Here is a 15,195-nt window from a genome sequence, read left to right on the forward strand (position 1 = left end):
GGTTTCAAGTGTTGATTTTTAATGGAGATTTGGAAGCAAAGAAAGCAAGAAAAATGCAAAAAGCAGAGGAGAGAAAATAAGGAAAAACAGAGAGCTGGAACGGAAGTCTATTTTTTCTCTTGTTTTTGTAACAAGGAACCTAATCATTTCTTTGCCATACATGTATATTTACATAGCTTTTCCTAACCCATGTACAAAAGCAGCTTAAATTAAGCTTATCCACAACAAATTCTTACAAGCTAACCAAACTTTAAATCAAAGTACACCAAACATAACAACTACAATTTGGTTTGGTTGCATTCTAACTAAAAGCATTACAAAATGGTTAAGGAAGTTTGTCACCATTTAAGGCTGCAAAAAATAATCCATATCATCTTCAGCTTTCTGCACCAGAACCATCTTCAAAAAATTCAGAATTTTTAGCAGCCAACTTCACTGCTCCATAGCTTCAACATCAAGTTGGCATTGAGACGGTAGATCACACGGCCTCCAATGATGCGGCTTCTCACCGAGGTTGCGTTGAAAATCTTGGTGACAAAGTGAGGAGGTTTCCGGGTTTGTTGTGGCAATCGACCAGCAAGTTTGGTGGAGTATTGAGGAATTATTTTGAGATGTTATCTCAGAAACTGCAGAAAGTTGTGGATTCACGGTTGCATACAGTTTGTGAGGTGGGTGAAGAAGATTATCGACGAGTTATTCATGCTCTCAAAGTTGGGGTTGCAATAGCACTGGTTTTGCAGTTGTATTTGATTGAGGCATTGTAGAAAAGATTTGGCGACAGTGCAATGGTTGATGTTGACTGGCTGTTATGCTTGAGTTAAGTGCAGGTTATTATTCATCTTTCCTGAATGTTAAGGCTTTGATTTCATAAGAAAATTTAACATTTTCAAATACAATTTAGTAACTTACATTATTTTTTTCTAATGATATATATGTATATAGGCTCAACTTTTTGCAAAGGATTGAATAGAGGATCTGGAACATTTTTGGCAGGAATTTTAACCTTCATCATTGAATATATTTCAGACATATCTGGTCATATTTTCCAAGCAGTTTTTATTAGTATTGCAGTTGCTCTAGTAGGTAAGCTTGGCTTTCTTTCAAAACATTATGTAATATTTAGTGATCAAAGATATTAGAGTATTTTTGTAAAATCTTCCTTTATGAATCTAACAGGAGCTGGATCTACATACATGAGGTTCTTCCCATCCGTAAAGAACTATGACGATGGTGTTGTGATATTCCTTTTAACCTTTAATTTGATTCCGATATCAAGCTACCGTGTTGACAATGTGTTGAGAATCGCAAAACAAAAAATTTTTACTATAAGCATTGCGTGTGGCATCTGCATTTGCATGACGCTTTTGATCGTCCCCATTTGGTCTGGCCATGACCTCCACAGTTCCACTCTCACCAAACTCGAAGGCGTCGCTAAATCCATCCAAGGTAAATGCTGGAGCTTATGAATTGAGCGAATAAAATAACCTAATTTATAAGAAAGATTTTAAAACATACCGATGAACTTCATCAACTTATGTAATGCAGCTTGTGTACATGAATATTTCAATGATGATGATACTGAAGAAATAGAGCAAGACGTTAATAACACCATCTACGAAGGTTACAAGGTTGTTTTGTTAGCAAACTAGAATATTGAAGTTGTAGTTCATTTACTGTTTTTGGTTAAGCATTTTGTTATTTGATTAAGTCACTTTAGTTGGAGTAAGTAATATGTGTGGCTTACCTTAAACTAAGGAACTTTTGCATATAAAGTATGGTCATAGGTATGGCTTCTTTGTACTTGTCTTCTTGTATAAGTATCCTTAATTAATGAAGAAAAATACTTCCGAAAATTTATCTTTCAGCTCTCTTTCTTTCATCTTTAAGCTGAAAAACTTGCTCCCCTGTTTTTCTGAAACTTGCTGTAACCTTGCTGCCCAGTTTTCTGGAAAATTGCTGAAATCCTGCATATTAAAAATTCAGTAAGGTATGTTTTCAGTCTTCTTTAAATTGAACATGGTATCAGAGCATTGAGATCTTAAGGGGTGTATGAACTTGTCCGAAAAAAAAAAAAAATCAGTCTTAAAAAAAAAAAAACATTTACTCAATTATTGCTCCATGGCATCCTTGTCTTCTTCTATGTCACCACCAATATACAATGGTGAGAACTATCACATATGGGCAGTAAAAATGAAGGCATTCTTGAGGGGTTTAGGATTGTGGCAGTATGTTAAGGAGGAGAAACAACCCTCTCCTCAAATCCAACTTTGAACTAAATCAGAATGCATGAAGAAGAGATGACCAAGAGTCCTAGAACCTTGTCTATGATCCATCAAGCAGTAACTGATGCTGTTTTCACAAAAATTGTCTCATATGAAACAGCCAAAGAAGCTTGGGACAGGTTGAAGGAAGACTCCTTAGGAAATGAGAGGTCAAGACAAATGAATGTCTTGAACCTAAGGAGAGAGTTTGAAGTGCTGAAGATGAAGGAAGCTGAAACAGTTAAAGACTATGCAGACCGAGTGCTCAAAGTGGTGAATCAAATCAGGCTAATGGGAGAGACCCTTTCTAATCAAAGGGTTGTGGAAAAAATACTTGTCACTGTTCCAGAGAGATATGAAGCTAAGATCTCTTCACTGGAAGACTCCAAAGACTTCTCTGAACTCACCTTATCTGAGGTGTTGAATGCCTTGAAAGCTCAAGACCAAAGAAGGGCATTAAGGCAGGAAGATTCAACTGAGCAAGCCTTGAGTATGAGAGTTCAAAATAAAAACTGGACTGATTATGGCAGCAAGAAACAATCCTTTGGCAGAAGAGATGAAAAAAGAGATAAGAACAAGCCACAAATTGACAAGAAAGGAAAGCTTACTTTGTGTCCTTACTGTAAAAGAAAAGGTCATTCTCCAAACAATTGCTGGTTTAGGCCAAATGTAAGATGCAGGCTGTGTAATCAGCAAGGACACATTGATAAAGTATGTAGAAACAAGCCATCAAGCCAAGGTCAGAATACTCAGCAAGCTCAAATTGCTGAAAATCAAGAAGTCTCAAATGAAAGTTTGTTTGTGGCTTCATGTCATGTTTTACAGAAGAATCAAGTACCTACAGCCTGGTTGATTGACAGTGGCTGTTCAAGCCATATGACACATGATGTTTCACTTTTCACCAATCTTGACTCTGCTTTCTGCTCCAAAGTCAGAATAGGAAATGGAGATTTGCTGGAGGTCAAAGGCAAAGGATCAGTCCTAGTCAAGACACCAAAAGGTACCAAACTCATACATGATGTACTTTATGTTCCAAATATAAGTCACAATTTGCTGAGTGTTGGTCAAATGATGCAAAATGGATATTCTCTCAACTTTGAGAATAATACATGCTTTATTTTTGATAAGAATGGTCTTGAAGTCATGTCAGTGGATATGAAAGACAATAATTTTGCTATCAAATGGCCACTTCCAGAAGCTAATTCAGCAAACACAGTTGTTGATGAATCAAAATTATGGCATAGTAGACTAGGACACTTCAATTTTTCTGCTTTGAAAAGTATGCATGATGATGAACTAGTTCTGAATTTGCCTGTTATAATTAACCCCAAAGAGTTGTGTGAAGTATGTCAATTTGGGAAGCAAGCTAGGCTGCCTTTTACAAAAAGCAGTTGGAGAGCAAATGAAAAACTTCAGCTGCTGCATTCTGATTTGTGTGGTCCCATGGATACCTTATCATTGAATGAAAGCAAATACATGCTAATCTTCATTGATGACCTAACTAGATATTGTTGGGGTTACTTTCTCAAGCTAAAAAGTGAAGTCCTAGACACTTTCAAAAGATTCAAATTGGAAGTGGAAAAACAATCAGTAACAAAAATTAAAATTTTGAGAACTGACAATAGAGGTGAGTACACCTCTCATGCATTTGCTGATTACTGTAGAAATGAAGGAATTATCCATCAACTTACCACTCCTTATACCCCTCAACAAAATGGGGTTAGTGAAAGGAAGAATAGATCAATAATGGAAATGGCAAGATGCTTGTTATTTGAGAAAAGGCTGCCAAAAAGTTTTTGGGCAGAAGCTGCCAATACAGCCATATACCTACTGAATATGCTGCCTTCCAAAGTATTAGATAATGCTACTCCTTTTGAAAAATGGCATGGAAGAAAAGCATCAGTGGATCATCTAAAAACCTTTGGTTGTATCTGCTATGTCCTTATTCCACAAGAGAAAAGATCAAAGCTGGATTCTAAGGCTGATATTGGAATTTTTATTGGCTATAGTTCAGTCTCAAAAGGGTACAGAATATTCCTTCCTCAAACTTCAAGTGTTGTGGTTAGTAGAAATGTTAAATTTGATGAAGCAAAGTCTTGGAGCTGGGAAAATAATTTAGATGACCATTCTCAGCCCATAACTTCTTCAGAATCAGTTTCCAAGGTTGAAAGTTTGTTGCATGAAAGTAACAATGATGAGATAGTTCCTGCTTCAAGAATGAGGTCACTTGATGACATTTATAGGAGGTGTAATTTAGCTCTGAAAGAACCAGAGAACTTTGAAGAAGCATCCTCAAATAATGAATGGTTAAATGCCATGAAGGAGGAATTGAATATGATCACAAAAAATGGAACCTGGAGCTTAGTGGAAAAACCTGCAGGCCACAAACCAATTGGAGTTAAATGGATTTTCAGAACAAAACTGAAACCTGATGGTTTAGTCAACAAACTCAAGGCCAGATTGGTGGTTAAAGGGTATATGCAGCAACCTGGGACTGATTTCTCTGAAACCTTTGCTCCTGTAGCAAGGTATGACACAATTAGGCTTTTAATAGCCTTATCCGCTAAAGCTGGCTGGAAGATACATCATTTTGATGTCAAATCAGCCTTCTTGAATGGAATTCTGGATGAGGAAATTTATGTTCATCAACCTGAAGGCTTTGTAATTCCAGGAAAAGAAGAATGTGTTTATAGGTTACACAAGGCTCTTTATGAGCTTAAGCAAGCTCCTAAGGCTTGGTATAGTAGAATACATGGTCACTTACTAAGCCTAGGATTTGTATGCAATCAAAGTGAACCTACCTTGTACATTAAGAGACAAAATGATGAAGTTAAACTCATTGTATCCTTGTATGTTGATGACTTATTGGTGACAGGAGGAGATGTTCCTCAATTGTTGGAATTTAAACTCAGCATGGAAAAGGAGTTTGAGATGTCTGATCTTGGCCTGATGAAGTACTTTCTTGGCCTGGAAATTCTCCAACTTCCTGATGGAATTTTCATTTCGCAAGAAAGATATGCCAAAGACTTACTGAGCAGGTTCCATATGACAAATTGCAAGTCAGCTTCCACTCCACTTGCTGTCAATATAAAGCCTATGAAAAATGATGGAGCTGAAAAAGTAGATGCCACTCAATATAGAAGATTAGTGGGATGTTTGCTTTACTTGTGCTCTAGCAGACCTGATTTAATGTTTGCCACCTCTTTACTTTCCAGATTTATGCAAGAACCAAGCATTTTCCACTGGTCAATTGCCAAAAGAATTTTAAGGTATGTCAAAGGCACCTATGACTATGGCTTGTGGTTCTCTTGTCAACAAAAGGATGAGCTGATAGGGTTCTCAGATAGTGACTGGGCAGGATGCCAAGATGACTATAAAAGCACCTCTGGATATTGCTTCTGCTTTGGAGGAGCTATGTTTTGCTGGAATTCAAGAAAACAGGAGGTTGTTGCTCAATCCGCAGCTGAATCAGAGTATATAGCTGCTGCTAATGCTGCAAACCAAGCTGTTTGGTTGAAGAAACTGCTCACAGATTTGGACTGCCATTTCTCCAAGAGTGTTACTATATATGTTGACAATAAATCAGCCATCTCAATAGCTAAGAATCCCATTCAACATGGAAGAACCAAGCATATAAGTGTAAAATTTCATGCAATCCGGGAGGCTGAAAAGTCAGGAGAAATAACTTTAAAGCACTGCAGCTCCACTGATCAAGTTGCTGATATTCTAACCAAGCCTCTTGCTAAATCTCAATTTGAAAAATTGAGACACTTGCTTGGTGTAACAACTTCAATTTCTAAGGAGGAGTGTTAGCAAACTAGAATATTGAAGTTGTAGTTCATTTACTGTTTTTGGTTAAGCATTTTGTTATTTGATTAAGTCACTTTAGTTGGAGTAAGTAATATGTGTGGCTTACCTTAAACTAAGGAACTTTTGCATATAAAGTATGGTCATAGGTATGGCTTCTTTGTACTTGTCTTCTTGTATAAGTATCCTTAATTAATGAAGAAAAATACTTCCGAAAATTTATCTTTCAGCTCTCTTTCTTTCATCTTTAAGCTGAAAAACTTGCTCCCCTGTTTTTCTGAAACTTGCTGTAACCTTGCTGCCCAGTTTTCTGGAAAATTGCTGAAATCCTGCATATTAAAAATTCAGTAAGGTATGTTTTCAGTCTTCTTTAAATTGAACAGTTTCGGATTCAAAAACTGACGATGAAAACCTGGTAAGTTTCTCCATTTCTAACTTTAGTTTAAGTTTTTGTTAATTTCTTCAGTTTTTCTGGATATTAATTGAAGTGAAAGTTTGATTTGAGCAGGCAAGTTATGCAAAGTGGGAGCCTAGGCAGGCTAAACACAAAATCCCATTGAAGCAATATCTGAAAGTGGGTGCAGTTCTTCGCAAATTTGGATATTCAGTTTTTGCTCTTCATGGATGTTTGCAAACTGAAATTCAGGTAATATTTCATTTTCATTCCAATTAATTGTTATTTGAGTTACTATTATTGTATATGATTTTAATTTTGATTTCACTATAGACTCCAAAATCGGTTCGATCCCTCTTCAAAGATCCATGCATTCGTCTTGCCACTGAAGTTTCAAAAGTGTTTACGGAACTTGCAAATAGTGTTAAAAGTCGACGCCAATGCTTACTGGATGCACTCTCCGATCACCTCCACAAAGCCCTCGAAGACCTTGATATCGCATTAAAATCTCAACCAAGGCTGTTTCTCGGCTCCAACAAGGAAAATGCCAGCGACATGCCAGCCGCAGCAGCTGCTCAGGAATCGCAAAAGCAAGAAAAAGAAACTAAACCTTCATCATCCGGCAAAAAAACCGACTCTTCCACCTCCGCATCACTAGAAAGAGCACCTGAAGTAGACCAGAAGACTTTGAGGCCATAGATGAGTAACACTGCTATAATGAGCCTTGAATTCTCAGAAGCACTTCCTTTTGCTTCTTTGCCGGTAGAGATAGTGGCAAGGCTGGATAGTTTCATTGAGGAAGTTGAAGAACTGGCAAGAGTTGTGCAGTTCAAAGAGTTCATCATATGAAAACTTCAACAACAATACACAAAACCCAATAAAAAATCGATCTTTTTTTAGAATTGAAACAAATTTCACCGTGACCCGACATAAATGAAATTCGTATGAACCTTGATATAAATTAGTGATTAGAACACCACAAGAGATAAATCTTGATAAGTTTTTGATAGTTTTAAATCAAAAAGTTAAAATCTTGAAATAAGACTGAAACTCATGGTTACTGTTCATCACGGTTAGTGTTTACTCATAAAAAATATTGTTTTTTTAAAATGGTGTTTACAAACCCTAAAGGCCTAATTTGACCAACTTGACCTTAGCTCAATGGACTATCCAATTTATCTAAGCCTATTAACTGATTAAATGTCTAATAACCTAAGTTAAAAACCAACATGACATTTGAGCTTAAAAATAACTAATTTAAGTAGCGCATTATATAACACATAACTTAAATAAAAGTTGGATTTTAATAAAACAAGTCTTAGCTCATTACAAAAAAATAATAATAACTTGATCCTAGGTCCAACCAACACATGTTTAGATGTCTTCCCTTGAATGCTCCCTTGACAGCCGAATATGACATGCTACTCTTAGATTGGGCTTTTATCCCTTATAACCAATTCCTCTACTCGAATTGAGAATTAGATCAAATTAACTAGTCTCTCGATGCCTTCCTTGACCTAGTCGGCCTCTATGATGCTTGACTTGAACCAAAGCTCTTCCATGAGTCCATTTAAGACTTGTTGCAACTTCTTAGCTCAACTTCTTGTAATTGGTCTTACTGGTACTTGAAGTGGATTAACCCCGTGGCTTGGTGCCCTGATCGGTGTTATAATGATGTCTTCATCACTTCCCCCCATCTTTTGAGAAGGATTTGTTCTCAAATCTGCATCATCAAACAAAGATAAGTTAGAAACATTAAAAGTAGCACTTATATTTTACTCACCTTGAAGATTCAATCTGTAGGCATTATCTCCAATTTGCTCGAGTACTCAAAATGGACCATCTCCTTGAGGTGGCGTTTTGACTTTCGTTGCTGAGGAAATCTTTCTTTTTGCATGTATACCTACGCCCAATCTCTTGGTTGAAATATCACTTTCTTCTTTCTTTTGTTGACTTGCTTAGTAAATTGCTCAGTCTGTTTTTCAATGTTTTGTTTGACCTTCTCATGAATTTGCTTCATAAGTTCCATTTTTCTTTTCCCATCTAAGTTAGTTCTCTTATCAATAAGTGATGACAAAAAATCTAAAGGAATTAATGGATTAAAACCATAAACGATCTCAAACGAGGAATAACTTGTAGTGGAATGCACCGTCATATTATATGTAAATTCTACGTGTGGTAAACATTCCTCCCAAGTTTCTAAGTTCTTTTCAATCACAACACGCAATAATGTCCTATTTACTACTTCAATTTGTTTGTTGGTTTGCGGGTGACATATAGTGAAAAATAAGAGCTTTGTACCTAATTTTCCCTATAATACCTTCTAGAATAAGCTAAGAAACTTAACATCTTGATCAGAGATAATGCTTTTTGGAACCCCATGTAAGCATACTATGTCCTCGAAAAACAAATCAGCAATATTAGTAGCATCATTTGTTTTATGGCACGCAATGAAATGTGTCATTTCGGAGAATCTATCGACGACTACAAAAATTGCATCCCTACCCTTCCCTGTTCTAGGAAACCCTAACACAAAGTCCATAGAATTATCAACCCAAGGTTTACTAGGTATTGGTAAAGGAGTATAAAATTCATAGGGTAAAACTTTTGACTTAGTCTGCTTACATCTAACATATTTATTACAAATATATTCAATATCCCTCTTCATATATGGCCAAAAGAAATGCTCTTGTAAGATGCCTAAGGTTTTAGCTTTGCCGAAATGACCTATTAGTCCAATCCTATATGCTTTCCTAACAAGCAATTTATGCAAGAAACTCATAGGCATACACAATTTATTCTCCCTAAACAAATATCCATCATGCCTATAAAACTTACCAAATGCAACTTTCTCACAAGCATCATAAATACTAGAAAAGTTTACATTAGTTACATACAAATCCTTGATATACTCAAACCCAAGCAATTTAGTACCTAAAGTTGAGATTAGAGTATACATGCATGATAACACATCTGCACAATATTTTCCTTACCTTGCTTGAACTTGATGACATAAAGAAAAGTTTCTATGAATTCAACCCACCTGACATGTCTCTTGTTTAACTTACCTTGTCCCTTTAAATGTTTTAGGGACTTATGATATGTTCGGATGATGAACTCGTGTGGCCAAAAGAATGCTACCACATCACCAACGCCCTCACCAAATCGTATAACTTCTTATCATAAGTAGGGTACTTCAAGGTGGCCTCGTTGAGTTTCTCGCTGAAAAATGCTATAGGCCTGTTTTCCTACATCAAAATAGCTCTAATACCTATACCTTAAGCATCACACTCAACTCTAAACAGTTTAGAAAATCAGGCAAAACAAGTAAAGGTACAATACTCAACTCAACTTATCTTTAATCAAAGCGAATGCACATTCTTGTTCCTCACCCCACTTAAACCTTATATTCTTTTTAATTATTTCAGTTACTGGTGTAGCTAATATACTAAAGTCTTGCACAAATCTCCTATAGAAATTAGCTAGACCATGGAAACTTATATTCTCGATAATGGAAGTAGGCGTCGGCTACTCTCGAATAGCCTTGACCTTCTCTTCATCTACCTTAATCCCTCTAAATGAGATAAAAAATCCTAGGAACACAGCCTGGTCAGTACAAAAAGAACACTTCTTAAGATTACCAAACAATCTTTCTTTCCTAAGCACAAGCAAAACATCACGCACGTCTCGTTTATGTTCATTTAGACTACGACTACAAAAAAGTATATCATCAAAATAAATAATTACAAACTTGCCTATAAATGCATGCAAGACATGGTTCATTAATCTCATAAACGTACTAGGTACATTAGTAAGCCGAAATGGCATTACCAATCACTTATACAAGTCATGTTTGGTTTTAAAGGCAATTTTCCATTCATTACCTTTTGTCATTCTAATTTGATGATACTTACCTTTTAAATCAATTTTGGAAAAGATATTAGAATATGCCCTAAAAATCATCGTTTTATTGGTTTAAAGAGTTGTATATCTTACATATACATTATTAATTAAAAAAAAAGTGAGTTCTGTCATACTTCACATGTTTTTTGTGCCACTTTTATATTTATGTTGTAGTTGTATATTACATCCATATTAATTACATGCATATGACATGTGAAACATCCCAATAAGTTTTAATAAACGTCATCAAATCATTCCCTGCATAAGCAATCTATTTGGACAATAGTATTGCATAGTGGGTGTATGCTATGTCACCACCGTATGTCAGTGGATGATATTAGACATGGTAGTTATATACATAGGTAAACAATAAAACCATTTCATGGTTAGAGAACTAATCAAAGGTTATTATATTATATTATTTTTTGAACGTGACCGTTGAATGATGATCACATGGGCATTAATATGTAGTCAATGATACATCATAAATCATACTAATGTATGGATCCTTTGACTTGAGATATTACGGTTGTGCTTCGTTTTGAAACATATGGTTCATATGGTGTATACCACGAGGCTAATCATGTCTCATTCAAAAGCCATTTTGATCATATGTTGCTTGAGCGAGGGGACAAGTGATGATCATACAGAAATCTGTCAGCTTGACTGCTCCCGAGTTCTCATATGAATATCGAGAAACATTAAAATTTAAGACACTAACTAGTATAGATAAAAGTCCACATGAAAAGAGTTTCGATGTGGCATGTCCTGAGGTATGACTTGATATTCAAAAAGATTAAATATTGGATTTTGACATTCTATGAATCCAAGTTTAATTGGGATTTAACGATAGACGGATTGGACTACATGGTAAGTGTGAGTAAGAAAGGTTCATTTGGTATTATGTGAAGCTTGTACTTCATTATGATGTAGGGGTCATGGGACGTTGCTAGATGACACCACATCATTAGTGGGAGTTTCGTTTTGTGGCAAAAAATGAAGTATATCGGTTAACGACAATTTTGGGTTATATAGTGATATAATGAAATGTGTTGTCCGATATAGGGCCCATGACTACGTCACTATGAACCTTGAAGGTCACACCCATATTTCAGAGAAGAAAATGGTGTTATGAAGATGAAAATATTTATCCACGGTTAGCTAGCACTTTCCGAAGAAAAAAATGGTGCTTTTCAAATAAGATTCGAAAAAGGGGCAAAATTGTCATTTTACACTTTTGAAATTGTTTAGAAAGTGGAACATATAATTTTGGGCACAAATTAATCAATATGTGTCAAAATATTGGTTACTCTTAATTATAAACCAATAAAAATTGGACACATGCTTAACTTGATAAATATCAAGTTTAAACTTAATAAATGGGAGAGAAATGTAGAAAAATAATAGATTTTTCTTCTTCTTCTTCTTCTTCTTCTTTTGTTGGGAAAGCTTCCATTTTTCTTCCTTGAAGGGTGCAAGTTAAGAGATCACTTATTTTAGTGATTCAAGCTTCCTAACTTCAAATCAAATTGCAAGGTACAAGGTAGTTTACATGTTTCTATGTTTTATTTCTTAAAACAACATGTAAATTTTATATTACTATTGTTACATATGATATGAACATGATCTAAAAATTTTAATTTTCTTGTCAAAATCCTACAAATGGTATCAAAACAAGAGTTTGATCCTTGAATGATAAGAACATGCCATAATTTTAGGTGTTTGGAAGTATTAGTGATCCAAACCTAAGATATAAGTTTTGTTATATATGATTGTTTCAAACCAAGTGTACATATGTTATTAGGAATGTCTTAATAGCATTTGAGAAGTTTTAAATTATTGAAATTGTGTTAGATAACTTTTGACATAAAAAAAAAAACCTAATTTTAGAAATTTGGGTGTTTTTGAAATTAATGGTTTAATCATGATTTATACATGATTGTCATGATATACACATGAATTTTAATCTTGACTTTACATGGGAATGTGTTTTTAAAAAACTTAGTTTGTGTGACTTGGTGAAGGGCACGAACAAGTTGACATAATTTCCATGTGTTTGGTTGATGGAAAAAACATTCAATGTTGATTGAATTGTTATCAATTCATTAAACTAGTGTTTGACTTGGTTTGATTGAAAATTGAATTCTTGATAGCTTGGATTGGATAAATTACATTATGAGTAACCATATTCATGCTTGAATAATTATTATATGGTGAGATGTATTATGTTTGAGTGATGAATGATTCATATATGTCATGATTTGGTGAAATGCATGACATTTGTGAATTTGGCTCACATTAGGCATGTGTTATGTATTTATTTTACAACTTGTCATTCCAAAATCTATTCATGTTTAAGTATGAATTGAAACATGTTTAGTGAGATTTTGGTGAACTTGGTATGTGTTTTGGAAACATTAAGAGTTGGCGTTTCATGGTTGGTTTCAAGAAAAATGTAATATAAAATTTCGGTTTAATTACTTTGTATGCTTGTTATGATTTGATCTTGTAGACACCAAACATTGGATGTGTTTGTGTTTTAGCAAACTTGAACAAAGAGCATAAAGTATGGTAAATTATTTGTTAAGTTTACCAAATTAAAATTTTAATTTTTAAGTTTAAATATTTGACTATGGTGTTACAAATATTAATGTGGTGCCTACAATGTCATGTTATTATAGGTATATATGAGAGCATTAATGTGTGACATGTGTATGTTATATATGAGACATTATGACATGTTAAATATCATGCATCTAAATGCTTAACATTATGTATGCTAAATTGAAATGGACTTAACATATTGGATATGTTTGTTCTCTTAGATACATAAATAAAAACTCAAGTTTGCTAGTCTAGGATTAAGTTATAAGATATTGGATCTCTTATATGCAAGATTAACCTAGTGTACATTTTAGATATGTGATATGCTAAGTTATATGAAAATATGACTTCTTTGATTATTGAATAATATAGTTGATATGTGTTCAATAACATGTCTAAGTTTTATGTTTTATATTATCATGTAATTTATTTATGACATATAATACATAGTTTTGTGTTTTAGAGAACTAAAACTTTTAGGCATGAAATATTCTTACAATACCATTTAGGATATTAGAAAAGTTTTTAATGACATAAATTGTAAGAATATGGTTTAGTAATATGTCTTGGGTGACAAATACGTAACCAAAGATATATACTAGACTACTCAAGATATAAACTGAACTTATTTAATAATAATAAAATTTTCCCCAAATTTTCGATATCAAATTCGAGTCTTCCATTATAGGTCGATTAGGGTTATGTCATAAAGCTGGAAATCCTAGATTTCTATTATGTGACGGATACTATGTCATACGGCGTAAAATTAGTCGATTGGTGTCTAAAGTACTATTTCTATCATTCCTTAGATTCTATTATGTGCAGAAGTGATGAGGTATTATATCTAGAAAGCATGATGGGTTGAATTTGACTAGTTTAAAGTGTTTAGATCTATTGTGTGTGGTGCTCAAAGCTAGAGGCTCACATGAATCATAGCTTGCATTTGAAATGTAAAAAGAAATTGATTCCTACTTATTAAGCTTAACGGACTTAGATCTATTATGTGCGGTTTGTCAAGTTTGATAAGAACTTGATTCTCCACTAGAAAGTGATCCAATGAACTTTCCGAATCTTCATGGGGGAAGTATAAGATTTGAATAAAATAGTGGAAGTTAATAAGATTAGGTTTATCGGTAATCACTAATGAATTTGTTATTTCTTGTAGCATTCTCTCTTGTGATATAGAATCTCAAAATGTCAACGGCAAACAATATACTCCTGAAATTGATGGACTCTCATGTGCTTATTGGTCCCAATTTTAAAGATTGGCTGAGAAATCTAACAATTGTTCTTAATCTTGAAAAGTCAGCTTATGTCTTAGAGGCACCTTTACTAGTAGTAGTGGACCCTGACGCTCTTAAGGAAGAGCAAAGGGCTTATGCTGAATAGGTAGATGCCGACTTACGAGTTTGTAGTTATATGTTTGCATTAATGAACTCTGAACTTCAAACTCGGTTTAAGAACGTGCAGAGTGCGTATGAAATTATCACTATTTTAAGAGAATTATATAGTAAAAATGCTCGAGTGAAGGAATATAATTTGATAACTTCACTATTCAACATGTGGCTTAAGAAGGGCATTTTCCCAGATGATCATGTTATTAAAATGATTAATAAGACTGGGGAGTTACAAATTATAGGCACAAATCTGTCGCATAATGTACGAGTGAATTTGATTCTCCATTCTCTCCCTCAAACTTTTAAGCCGTTTATTACAAATTATAATCTCAATAAGATTGAATGCACTCTCCCTAAGCTTCTCAATGATATTCAAGAATTTTACAATAATGAGAAGAAAGGGAAAACACTAATTGAGTTGCTAGCTACCTTTGCCACGAGAGGTAAAAAACGGCAATCTCAAAAGCCTTGGATGAGAGGTTCACAAATGGGATTTGGTAGACCAAAAGTACAAAAAAAAAAGTTTTAAGAAAACCACTACCAGGCCTTCTAGGATAAAGGGTTATGGCGTTGAGTTATCACATTCTCAGCCTCCACGACTATTTGTTCCACAAAAAGAAAAGAAGTAGGAGAAGAGCAATTGTTTTTATTGCAACCAAGAAGGGCATTGGAAGAGGAACTGCCCTCTATACCTTGATGATCTGAGAAAAAGCAAAGAAGGTACATATCGGTGTTATGTAATTGAATTTGAATTAAATGTTAATTCAAACATTGATTCTTGGATATTGGATTCTGCTACAACTTCACATGTTTGTGCTTGCTTATAGCA

At 34.5% G+C, this 15,195-nt stretch overlaps 1 pseudogene; it reads left to right on the top strand.

Annotated features, from left to right (window-relative positions):
- Positions 1-321: 321 nt before the first annotated feature.
- On the top strand, positions 322-7,311 carry LOC123223989 (annotated as a pseudogene).
- The last annotated feature ends 7,884 nt before the right edge of the window (positions 7,312-15,195 follow it).

Source organism: Mangifera indica, chromosome 8, assembly GCF_011075055.1.
Source record: "Mangifera indica cultivar Alphonso chromosome 8, CATAS_Mindica_2.1, whole genome shotgun sequence".
In the NCBI taxonomy this organism is placed as follows: domain Eukaryota; kingdom Viridiplantae; phylum Streptophyta; class Magnoliopsida; order Sapindales; family Anacardiaceae; genus Mangifera; species Mangifera indica.